This window comes from Macrobrachium rosenbergii, chromosome 13 (genome assembly GCF_040412425.1).
Source record: "Macrobrachium rosenbergii isolate ZJJX-2024 chromosome 13, ASM4041242v1, whole genome shotgun sequence".
In the NCBI taxonomy this organism is placed as follows: domain Eukaryota; kingdom Metazoa; phylum Arthropoda; class Malacostraca; order Decapoda; family Palaemonidae; genus Macrobrachium; species Macrobrachium rosenbergii.
In genome coordinates, this window is record NC_089753.1 from 39660495 (window position 1) to 39673912 (window position 13418).

The following is a 13418-nucleotide window of genomic DNA, read 5'->3' on the forward strand; positions in this document are numbered from 1 at the left end:
CCTAACAACGTCTTCCCTTGGGAATTTCTCCTCATTCCTATTGTCATCGACTCTTGTTCACGGTTTATTTTTCCAGATTCCTAAAACGTTGGAATGTATTCTCAGACTGAGTTCCAGGCTGCTTTCTTTTTCTCTGAACTGACTTCGAAAATCATTTATTCTTCTTCACTTAATCATCTGCATTACTTTTTTTTATGTTTTCCTATTTTTTTTTTTATTTCCTTGGCTTCCTAGCAATATGCCATTTGCCCGTCCTGTCAGTTTCCTACCGAAGAAGGGAAAAAAGATATATATATATATATATATATATATATATATATATATATATATATATATATATATATATATATATATATATATATATATATATATACACTCAGTACAATACAACTGAATAGCTGTTGAGATCTTCTACATTAATTGTAACTGTTAGGAACAATATATATATATATATATATATATATATATATATATATATATATATATATATATATATATATATATATATATATATATATATATATATATATATATATATAATATCCACAGTATATATAATATATATATACATATACATATATATACATATACATATATATACATATATAATCCCAATACAATTCAATAACAGATCGAAGTCTTCTACATTAATTATAACCGTAAAGAACAAAATACTTTCATCCAATAGATTTACGTTCAACAACACAGACACGCACAAAGCATTCTCACTGAGAGTTTTCATGAACGGGTTCCCTTCGATTTTTTTTTTATTATATTCAGTTTTTATGTATGTTTTAAAAATAACTTTTACGTAAAATGTACATTTATTTAATATATCATGAAAATCCGACAGCAATTCCCAGAAAACTCAACCATGAGAGAGTATAAATGATTGAGTGATTGAGCTATATTTAGCCAGGAGGTCGGAAGTCAATGACATTCTCTTCAGGGTATTCAGGTTTCTTATTTATCATAAAAATAATTTAGAGTTGGAGTGCCTATATTTTAACCAAATTCTTTGCCACGTGTCAAGATATTTACTTTATAGCTGTGGATTGAAAAAAAATGGTTAGTTGAAATTCAAGGTACTGGTCACCTTCAATATCAAAATTTAAATAAAAATATTCTTTAATACAGATACATACATAATTATGTACATACATGCATGCATACATACACATACACAAACACAAATATATATATATATATATATATATATATATATATATATATATATATATATATATATATATATATATATATACACACACATAGATACATGTGTACGAGTGTATATGTATGCGTGTGCATTTATGGGTGAATGGGTACATAGAGAGGGATATCAGAATGACGCAGAGATTCTCTGATTAAATATAACAGATAACCAATTTTAACATTTCGTAAATCAGCAGTAATTCAACAACTCTCTTTTTCTGTCCAGTGAGTTAGGAAAAGTGTGGAAAGAGATACTGCCCCATTTACCTACTTATGTAATTATTCTCTTATGTGTTTTTTTTACTCTTGCATTTATCAGTAGGTTTTATGTTTTTCTTCTTTTTACGGATGCCTCTAATGTGTGATTATCAGTACATTTTTTTTTCACAAACTATGAAGATTTTATATGTGTCAGTTGATTACAATTTTATCCATATATCTATACACACAAACCGACGCCGGACTAGAAAAAGTCATCAGACAACGGAAACGGATCTCCACCAGAAGTGCTTAAAATATAAAATGACATGATTAAAGAAGCGAGAAAGAAAAATTTTTAGTGATCCATAAAAACACGTAACCTAATACGACACCGAAGGCTAACTGACTACATACTAAACTTACCTTTTTTATTCTTTTCCAGCACTCAGCATTTTGACGCTCTAGTCTGAAAACCTTTGGAAATTGACTTAACCTAGAGAAATCTGACTACAAGTGACATTGAAAATCAGGGGTTATTCTATTCCTAAATGAAATGATTTGTGGTATGGATTAATAACGATTGTATCCTCCCTGGAAAACTAAACGAAAGAAATGATGTGACTGGAAAATAACGCTGTGATAAAGGAAAATGGTGAATTTTTTCAGGACTTAAATAAATAAAAATGAATAAATAAAATAAATAGCGACAATACAAGTATCCTGTGAATAATGACAATAGTGATGCAGATTTGATTTGAAAAAGAAAATACGGATGACACTCTTCCGAAACTAGATATACTACGATAGATATTTCCTATATAAATCAGTGTCAAAAAGCTATATTCTAGCTCAATCGAACGTACAGTGATTATCAAATGGGATCGTGTGATGCATTCCGGAGACATCAACAGCTGATGAGCATTTGAAAGGTAAGATATTTGATCTTTACTTATTGTGGTTAAAAGGTGATTCTTAAACGCGTTTTTGGTTGTAAATTATAAAAAAAAACAAGGAAAATATATATGCTATTTTTTCCATTATCGATGAAACAGAAAATGATAGAATAACTTCTAGATTTTTCTTACAATATTTCTAATATATCAATAAGCCTACGGGTATTTGTCTTCACATTTCACTTACTAGGATAATCTTTTATGAAGGTGTCTCAATCATTATTAAAAGTGGACTTTTTATATACTAAAACAGTGGTTCTTACCCTTTTTTATTACTACGCCCCCTCTAACAGCTGGTCCTTGCCTCCACGCCCCACTTGCGTCTACGAGTAAAATTCTCTCCCAGAATTAAAGAAAAATGAAAAAAAGAGAAAGGGGTTTCGAAGGATAGGGAGGGAGGTAAATAACCACAAAGACTATAGGAAACAAACGTTATGAGGCGATACGTTTCCACTTGTTCATAAACTTCTGAATATTAGTTCCTCACTCTTGTTGAGAGAATAACGAATATAATTAGAAAATTTTTAATTTTTCCCTAGGGCTCGCGCCTCCCCTGGAAATTGCTGACGCCCCCCAAGTTAAGAAACACTATACTAAAAATATGTGTACGTCTTTACATCTCAGATTAAGCCAGACTTTTTAAAAAAATTCAGATTCTTACCTAACTATATTCTGTCAATTCCATAAATCTGACATATAACAACGTCGTGATTTTTAAGTTTATATAATTCTCAAGGGAAATATAATTTTTTAAGTTCATATAATTCCCAAGGGAAATATAATTTTTTGAGTTGAAGTGAAAATTAATCTCCCTATATAACTCTTAAAAAATTCAGTAAAAAAATCGTTCTTCTATATCTTAATCGGTAAATCGTCAAAATGACTTTTTTAAGAACTAGTAAGGCGCCGTGTTCATAATATATATTTATTATTCGTTGTTTTTTTAAAAACAGAATATTTAATAGTCATTCAGGAAGATCTCTCTGTCTGTCTGTCTGTCTCTCTCTCTCTCACACACACACACACACACACACACACACCTATCTCTCTCTCTCTCTCCCTCTCTTTCTCTCTCTCTCTCACACACACACACACACACACACACACACACACACACACACTCTCTCTCTCTCTCTCTCTCTCTCTCTCTCTCTCTCTCTCTCTCTCTCTCTCTCTCTCTCTCTCTCTCTCAGCGTTTTCTCGTAAAAGAGATAGTAATATTTTCTTGAAAATAATTAATTCTGATTACGCCTATAGTGCAAAAATTAACTACTTAGCTTTTATACTAAGCACATAAAATTGCTTACATACCTTTACGTGAAAACTTTTAGCAGATTTCAATGTGAAAGAAAACAATTTTTTTTGCAGAGTCATCCACGACAGAATATGATTCATTTCATTTAATCATGAAATGTTTGTAATTACCATAACGGCTTATGCCAGAGGGAATGAAATCCATGGAAATAATGATTCTGACTGACTGAGAGTGAAATTATTACACTGATTATTCTATTAATAGGAACTAATAAGCCAGAAGGTTCAAGGTACTTATATTTTCCTATCAATAGAAAATGAGGAACAATTAACTTGTGACTTACTTTATCTGCTCTCTCTAACAAGTCAAAGAAAGCATTAGTAAGCACAAGCGACGTTTTCTTCATGGCAGGATATTTAGGATTTTTCAAAAAGTCGGTTAGGTAATTCAGAAAAATGAAAAGAAGCTTGACATGTAAATTTGTTTCTGCATGAAAACCAAGAAGAAAAGATAAGCCTTCATTAACCCAGACTGGATTTTAGGAACTAGATTTTAAGAGCGACGAAGGAGAAAGAAAAATTTTAATTTCCTCACAATTTAATTATTCCTTTCCTCCCGAGATTAGCATTTATTCATCAGGTCTACTGCTGCGAGTTTGTTTTTTTTCCCAGACCATGTAAAACCTGCTTTTAACTAATATCAAAGTTCAGTAACAGCTCTAGACACAATAATTGTCCTTATGATAATTCCCCTGAGGTGAAGAGGTCTCTGATTGCCGCTTTGAAAAGGATATGTGACTTTGAGGATAAAGGGATCAAAACGGAAAAAGACAATTGCTTTCAGGCTTACCGGGAAAAACTGCTACCTATAAAAATAAATACTAACCCCTCGATTTCACATTCTGGATAGAATGACAAAGAGAAAGATATATTGCGTTCAGGCTTACTGGGAAAAACTGCTAACTATAAAAATAAATGTTAACCCCTTCCTTTCACATTCTGGATAGAATGACAAAAAGAGAAAGATATATATATATATATATATATATATATATATATATATATATATATATATATATATATAATATATATATATGTGTGCACAGATATATATATATATATATATATATATATATATATATATATATATATATATATATATATATATATATATATATATATATATAAAAGAATGAACAGGGAAAAACGGTAAGAGAAAGAGTTTGCTAGTATACCTGTAAGCGCAGAACAAATGGAAAACCAAGTTAGCGTAAGACTGAAGCGAAAAATCAAATCAGTTTAAAGGTGCAGGAGAACAAGTGAAAATGTTTCTGTAAATGTCATTATCACAAGTGAATCTCGTAAGAAGTGGAAAAAGCCCACGAGGAAAATTATGCAGGAATTGCGGAGTAGGGTTGAAGACAACGAATTGTAGGGAGCAGAAGAAGCGTAAGTAAGGTTCAGTTATGGGGTCACAGGGTCAGCAGGGAGTTTCCAAGAGTGAACAGGAAATTATGAAGAATGGCAATAAAATGAGAAGCTTGGTGAAAAAAAAGGCTACTTGAGCTACGATCATATGACAAAAAGGAAGATCTTTTGCAAGCAAGTACTAGAGACATAAGGGATGCAATTAAAAACTTTAGGTAGCACAGGAAGTTGGTCTACAAAGAAGCGATGCAGAGAAGGTTTAATGAACAAATGGATTGCATCATAAAAGATCTACGCTGCGGGATTCTGTCTGAAGTGAATGGAGTCTTGGGTCGATGGAGTGAGTATTTTGAAAATTTGATGAATCTGAAGGGCGGAAGGGAAGCAGAACTAAATCACGCAAGAGTGAAAGTACTTAGTGTGGAAGGGAAGCAGAACTAAATCACGCAAGAGTGAAAGTACTTAGTGTGGAAGGGAAGCAGAACTAAATCACGCAAGAGTGAAAGTACTTAGTGTGGAAGGGAAGCAGAACTAAATCACGCAAGAGTGAAAGTACTTAGTGTGGAAGGAAGCAGAACTAAATCACGCAAGAGTGAAAGTACTTAGTGCGGAAGGGAAGCAGAACTAAATCACGCAAGAGTGAAAGTACTTAGTGTGGAAGGGAAGCAGAACTAAATCACGCAGGAGTGAAAGTACTTAGTGTGGAAGGGAAGCAGAACTAAATCACGCAAGAGTGAAAGTACTTAGTGTAAGTTTGAGAATGAATGAGAAAGTGACTGTTGAAGATGATAATTAAACAACTGAAAGAGAGTTGATGAGATTACACTGAAATGCCCTGGTATGGTGGGAAGATTGTGACTGTTGTAGGGGGAGGGACACCATGAAGTCACCATCAGCAAATAATGAAAGAGTGACCTGTTTTGTAATATTTAATGAACTCTTGCGCGACCTCGCACTGAGTAGTAGACCATTATAAATATGTTGTGACGTCATTATCAAGTAATTAGGACCCCATAATGTGATCTGATATACATATAAAAATAAAGCCTTTTCTGAGCGTTACTGTCACCATGATGGAACAGCGTTTGATAAAATCTAGGAAAAACCAACATTTATATTCTGTTAACCTGTAATTAAATCAGCTAAGACTGTCGAAAATAATAAAACTGATAACGAAAGCTCAATAAAATTAGTCAGTATATAAAGAAAAACATGACTTTTACTTTCAAATATACAGTCAGCCACACGAAAATAACGAAATTAATAAAACTGAAAAAGAGGGAACGTAGATTGCTTCCCCCTCTGACAGGTCATCAACGTCCAGGCATAAAAATGAAGTCGCAAGATTAATTAATAAGTTAATTAAAATGTTAAGAATGACAGTTTATTTATGCTCTTGCTTTCGTACATAATACAAAATATGTGAGTAACTCAACGCATCAATAATAATAATAATAATAATAATAATAATAATAATAATAATAATAATAATAATAATAATAATAATAATAATAATGTTTTCAATATTAATGGAACAATGAAAAACGCATCAATAATAATAATAATAATAATAATAATAATAATAATAATAATAATAATGTTTTCAATATTAATGGAACAATAATGAACATCATGAACCTGGCATGTAGTTCATGTTTTATTCACATTTATCTAACTCCTCCCGGTACATATTCAAAAAAGATGTATCATCGTTCTCTCTTTGGCAACTCTAGGTTAAATTTTCAGTAAAGCTGCTTTTATTTGTTCCGTGCTCTGTGCTCTTAACAAATTAAAAACGAAGACTTATGAAATTCTAATTGTCTTTTGTCGACCTCCAAAACTCCAAACAGATGACTTGATTTTAAAAAGTTTGTTTTCATGTTTTCAATAAAAAAAAAAACAAGTAAAAATGCGCCTAAGCAATCGAGTTTTCTGTACAGCCGCTACAGCGTATAATCAAAGCCATCGAAAATAGATCTATCTTTAGGTGGTCTCGGTGTAATGTTGTATGAGCCGCGGCCCATGAAACTCTCAGCCGGCCGTTGCGGCCTGTGTTGTTGCGGTGCCAGAGGCACGATTACGGCTAATTTTAACTTTGAAATAAAAATTACTGAGGTTAGATGGCTGCAATTTGATATGTTTGATGACTGGACGGTGGATGATCAACATACCAATTTGCAGCCCTACAGCCTCAGTAGTTTTTAAGATCTGAGGGTGGACAGAAAAAAGTGCGGACATAAAAAGAGTGCGGACGGACAGCCAAAGCCGGCACAACAGTTTTCTTCTACAGAAAACTAAAAATGAGTCTTTCATTGATTAAAAAAAACATAATAGAAATTTTCAGCATGACTGCTCCCCTTCTTGTTTTTATAAAGGATTTTATTTTTTCCGCGGAAATGACAATGAACTTTCAAAAGTCTTCCCTCATATAACACGTAAATTTTTAGTTGGTTTTTATTGTCTAAGATCGCAGCAGTAGTGACAGTAATGTAACTACATCAACCAAAAATAATAATAATAATAATAATAATAATAATAATAATAATAATAATAATAATATTTTTACATAAATGTTTGTTTATTCTTTTCTGCACAATAATTTATAAATCATAACGATATATGTTTTAAATCTATAATAATAATAATAATAATAATAATAATAATAATAATGTACAATTATATAGTAAATATATTACTATGTAAAAAATCAAAGACTTTCGAACACCTGAACGGTGTTCCTCATCAGTGTTAACGTTAAAATGCAGTGAGGGTAATTTTCTTATGAAATCGTTTTTAAAAATTAGGGGCGGGGCGAGAAGATAACAGCCCATCACGGAAGTGCTGGTTCGGGTGTTATGTAAAGTCAAATTCAACAGGCAGTTGCGCCAATCTCCTTGATCTTCGTACTTGCGATGTTGCATCTGCCTGCGCTGCATAGGTGCCATAGTCGGAACCATCCACAGGGACGTCGGCTATCTGGAGAGAGAGAGAGAGGGGAAGAGGAAGCAGAGCAAGTACGAAGATCAAGAAGATTGGCGCAACTGCCTGTTGAATTTGACATTACATAACACCCGAACCAGCACTTCCGTGATGGGCTGTTATCTTCTCGCCCCGCCCCTAATTTTTAAAAACGATTTCATAAGAAAATTACCCTCACTGCATTTTAACGTTAACACTGATGAGGAACACCGTTCAGGTGTTCGAAAGTCTTTGATTTTTTACATAGTAATATATTTACTATATAATTGTGGATTTTTATTACTCAGATTGTTTTTCACGAAATTGTGAATCTATTAGCAATAATAATAATAATAATAATAATAATAATAATAATAATAATAATAATAATAATAATAATAATATTAACTTCACAGATAATGCAGAAACATTGATATGCATAAAAACTAAAATAATAATAATAATAATAATAATAATAATAATAATAATAATAATAATAATAAACTCCACAGATAAAGCAGAAACAATGATATGCATAAAAACTAAAATAATAATAATAATAATAATAATAATAATAATAATAATAATAATAATAAACTCCACAGATAAAGCAGAAACAATGATATGCATAAAAACTAGAATAATAATAATAATAATAATAATAATAATAATAATAATAATAATAATAATAATAATAATAAACTCCACAGATAAAGCAGAAACAATGATATGCATAAAAACTAAAATAATAATAATAATAATAACAATAATAATAAACTCCACAGATAAAGCATAAACAAAGATATGCATAAAAACTAAAATAATAATAATAATAATAATAATAATAATAATAATAATAATAATAATAATAATAATAACTCTACATCCAATGTAAAAACACAAAGGAAATGCTTTTAAAACCGACTGAAAAGAGACAACTGTGCTGAAAGCAGAGAACAGAATATCAAAACTAAAATAATAATAATAATAATAATAATAATAATAATAATAATAATAATAAAAATAATAATAATAATAACTCTACATCCAATGTAAAAACACAAAGGAAATGCTTTTAAAACCGCCTGAAAAGAGACAACTGTGCTTGAAAGCAGAGAACAGTGTGTCACCAGCTGTATCAGGCTACAAGGGAAGGCCCACGCGAATAATTAAGTCCTCAATGACGGGGGGGTCGAAGTAATCACCTGATATTCTTGGAAGAGAATAGGGATAGCATGACTGAAAGTGAATCTCCCTGATTTAGGGGATAAACAGGTGAGTGGGGCAATTTTCGTAACTGCTTGTGGAACGTTATGTTAATAATGCGCAAAGATACTTTAAGGTTTTTAAGTGAAATGAATGAGACACTTTTCGTAATGACTTGCAAAATGTCACGTTAATGATGATACCCATCGCTATTTTAAGGCTTCTATTTATTTCTATTTACTTGTGAAGGCTTTCATTGATTGTAAGATCTTGGGTTAATTGTGAGGTTTCGTATTTATGTTTTTAAAAAGGGTTCATGGGACCTTTATATTTTTATACTCTTCTGTCAATCTATTTCTCTTATTTTCCTTGCCTTTATTTTTATATTTATCACGTACTGCTTACTTCAAAGGAAAAACTAATATTGATGTGAATTTCTAAAGAGGAGATTCAATAACAAAATCTCTCTCTCTTTTCCATCAAACATTGTTTATACCAGTCTCTTACTGACTACTGGAATAATTTCAATTACTCCTCCAGTTTTGTACACAGGCGAATTCATTCATTTCCTTAAATGTCGCATGGGAAACTTTAATAACAACAAACCCTTTTCAGCACTCAGAAAAGTAATTTGTACACAAAGCAAATGTCTTTTATCTATTCTCCTCCAAAATACGAACTTTTGTTGACAAAATTTGTTATTGCATTTCACACCTCTGCAAAAATTCATTTCAAATAATCATTTCTACATTTCAATTCATTTTCCTTCATGTGATTCACGGATTGACACAAAGGTTTAATAAAAATATAGTAATAATTTTGCGACCAACTGAACACTGGGAACCTTACTGAGAAGTTAAAAACTGAATTTTCAAAGTCACAATACTCTGAATTTCGTCACTGAATTGAATTGAATTGAATTGAATACAGAATTTAGGCCAAAGGTCACTCAGCGTTGAAATGGAAATTGACAGTAAAAGGTGTGAAAAGTGTAACAGAAGGAAAACCTCGCAGCTGAACTATGAATAATTGTTAGGAGAGGGTGGAGAGTAAGATGAAAGGAGGTACAGTAAAAGGAACGAAAGGGGTTGCAGCTAGGGGCCGAAGGCACACTGCAAGAACCTTAGGTGATGCCTACAGTGCACCACACGAGTTGCACTGATGGCACTAACCCCCTACGGGATGTGAATTTCGTCATGTTCGAGAGAAACATAAAATTCATAAGTGTGGTATCCCCAATGTCTGATATGTTATCAGCCTGAAAGTTCAAACGCTTTGACTTTTGTGTCTTATCACCTTATCTAAAGCTGAGATGAGATGAATTAAATCCATAAGTGTGGCATCCTAAATTTCTGAATTTTATCCACTTAGTTTAGAAACAAGTAAAAAATGCGCCGAAATTTCTTTGGCGCAATCGATTTCCTGTACAGCCGCTACAGCGTATAATCAAGGCCACCCCAAAATAGATCTATCTTTTGGTGGTCTCGGTAAAATGTTGTATGAGCCGCGGCCCATGAAACTTTAACCACGGCCCGGTGGTGGCCTATCCTATATCGTTGCCAGAAGCACGATTATGGCTAACTTTAACCTTAAATAGAATAAAAACTACTAAGGCTAGAGGGCTGCAATTTGGTATGCTTAATGACGTACCAATTTGCAGCCCTCTAGCCTCAGTAATTTTTAAGATCTGAGAGCGGGCAGAAAAAAGTGCGGACTGAATAAAGGGCGGACGTACATACAAAGCCGGCACAATAGTTTTCTTTTACAGAAAACTAAAAATGTACTCGAATTCTAATGAATGGCATTCTTAATTTTTGTAGTTTATCAGGTCATTTAAGATTAAAAGCTAATTGAAAGCGTAAGTTGCATAAACTCAAACTATGCATTTTACCAGCTCATCTAAACAAATACGAATCATTCTCAGAAATGTGATATCTTCCATATTTTAAGATCTAAACGAATCAAGTTCATCAGCGTGAATTCATCAGCTCCTGTATTTTATCAGCTTATTTAGAACAGAAACGAATGGAAATCACGGGTGTAACTTTCTCGACTGTGCGTGTTAATGACTGCGTCAGTGGAAATGCTTTTGATGCAAATAACTGGATTTCATCCGTGATTGCCTGCTGAATGCACCAACAAATTCACAGCGGAAAAGGGCAAAAATTCAAGCGTTTGAAACTTGCGTCAGAATAATGTTTTATTTTCCATTTGTTTAGAGTGTTTTTTTTTTTTCTCTGGTTCTCTGTTCATCGTTTACTGATGAAATTTGGCGGAGACATGAGATTCCTAATTTTTTTTTCTTCAATGCAGTTCGTCCCATCTTCGTAATATTCCTCTCTTCTAAAAATCATCTCTATTTTGTCATCTCTCTGTCCTTTTTTTTTTTTTTTACTTTTCTACTCCCTCTTCATTTCCCAACCGTTTATTTTCTACTGCTTCTCTCTCTCTCTCTTTCTCCTGTTTTTTTCTCAATTCCTAATTTTATCGGCATTCTTTACCTGCGTTCCACCTCCGTTTTTAAGTCGTTCTCACCCTCGCCCTTTAAACTCATTATCCTTATTTTCTTCTTCCGAATTCTTCAGTTCCTTCTTCTCTTTCAGTCTTTCTCTATTCATCTTCTTTTCCTTCTTTCGCTGTCGTTCCCCCTTCTCGGATGCTTTTAAATTTTAGCTTTGAAACACTGTTTCCTCCTATGCCTCTTTTACTCATATTTATTCTCTCCCCCTTTGCTCCTCTCCCTTCTCCTGCTCTTCCCTGTCATCAACCCTTTTCTCTACTTCTACATTTTTAGTTTTCTGTAAAAGAAAACTATTGTGCCGGCTTTGTCTGTCCGTCCGCACTTTTTTCTGTCCGTCCTCAGATCTTAAAAACTACTGAGGCTAGAGTGCTGCAAATTGGTATGATAATCATCCACCCTCTAATCATCAAACACACCAAATTGCAGCCCTCTAGCCTCAGTAGTTTTTATTTTATTCAAGGTTAAAGTTAGCAATAATCGTGCTTCTGGCAACGATATATGACAGGCCACCAACGGGCCGTGGTTAGTTTCATGGGCCGCGGTTCATAGAGCATTATACCGAGACCACCGAAAGATAGATCTATTTTCGGTGGCCTTGATTATACGCTCTAGCGGCTGTGCAGAAAACTTAATTGCGCCGAAGAAACTTCGGTGCATTTTTTACTTGTTTCTTACTGCCTCTCTTAATATCTCCTTTGCCTAATTGTCACTGTCAGTTTTCTTACTTCCTCAATTCTCCTGTTTTTTTTTTTTTTATCCTCGTTCGTCTGTATCTATCCCTAGAGTTTCCTCTTTATTTACCTGATTATTCTTTTATGTTTTTCCTCCATACTGCCTAATTTTCGCTCCAGTTTCTTCCCCCTTATCTAATCTTCCTTCCAGAATTTCTTCCCTTATTGTCTACTTTGTCTTTCTCCCTCCTTCGTCCTCTATTTTTTCTAGACTTTGTTCTTTTACTTTTTCTCATCATTTCAGAATTTACCACCTCCTCCTTCGTCTACTCTTCGGCTTCATCTACCTCCTCTTACTTGACTTACTTACTTCCTTTTTCATTTATTTCTCCTAAAACATTTTACCCTGTTCATCTACTGCCCTTTTAATTTAAACTTTCTGTCATAATCTCTTCGTTCGGTTAGACTTTCTTGTGTTTTCCTTCTACCATTCTTCATCGTCTGTTTCTTCTTCTTTACTACTATATTCATTTGATCATCCAGCCAGGTTTTCTCTGTCCTTTAATTTCTAACCCTTTAATATTTCTTACTTTCTACTTCGCCTGTTTTTCATCCCTGCCAACCCAATCCTCCCAGACTTTCTAATCTTATTTATCTACGCACATCTTTAGATTTGCCTTATATCCCAATCTTTCCTAAAGCCTTCTCCTTCCTTTACCCTCTCTTCTTTGCAGGCACCCTTACCTCCTCCTCCTTCTCCACCTACTTCTTTTTTACTATCCTTTATTCGTCTACTTCTTTCTTTATCATCCAGACTTTTTTCCTCATCCTCTCAGGTGTTCTTGCTCTCTCAATCGTCTACTCCTTCTAGACTTTCTTCTTCATCCTCGTCTACCTCTTATTTCTTGATGTTCTTAAGTCTTTATTCGTCAATTCCTTCATAGGTCTAGACTTTTTTTCCTCTTCTAGTTCCTCATCCTCTCAACATTTTCTTGCTCTCTTATTAGTCTC

The 13418-nt window shown here is 33.1% G+C and overlaps 1 protein-coding gene across 1 annotated transcript in view; it reads left to right on the plus strand.

Moving 5' to 3' along the window:
* The first annotated feature begins 1319 nt into the window (after positions 1-1319).
* The window catches only part of LOC136845220 (oxytocin receptor-like), a 41469-nt gene continuing 29370 nt past the window's right edge, over positions 1320-13418 (plus strand). Inside the window, exon 1 of the mRNA XM_067115292.1 lies at positions 1320-2345. The gene's annotated coding sequence lies outside the window, so the exon portion shown is untranslated. The remainder of the gene's footprint in view (positions 2346-13418) is intronic.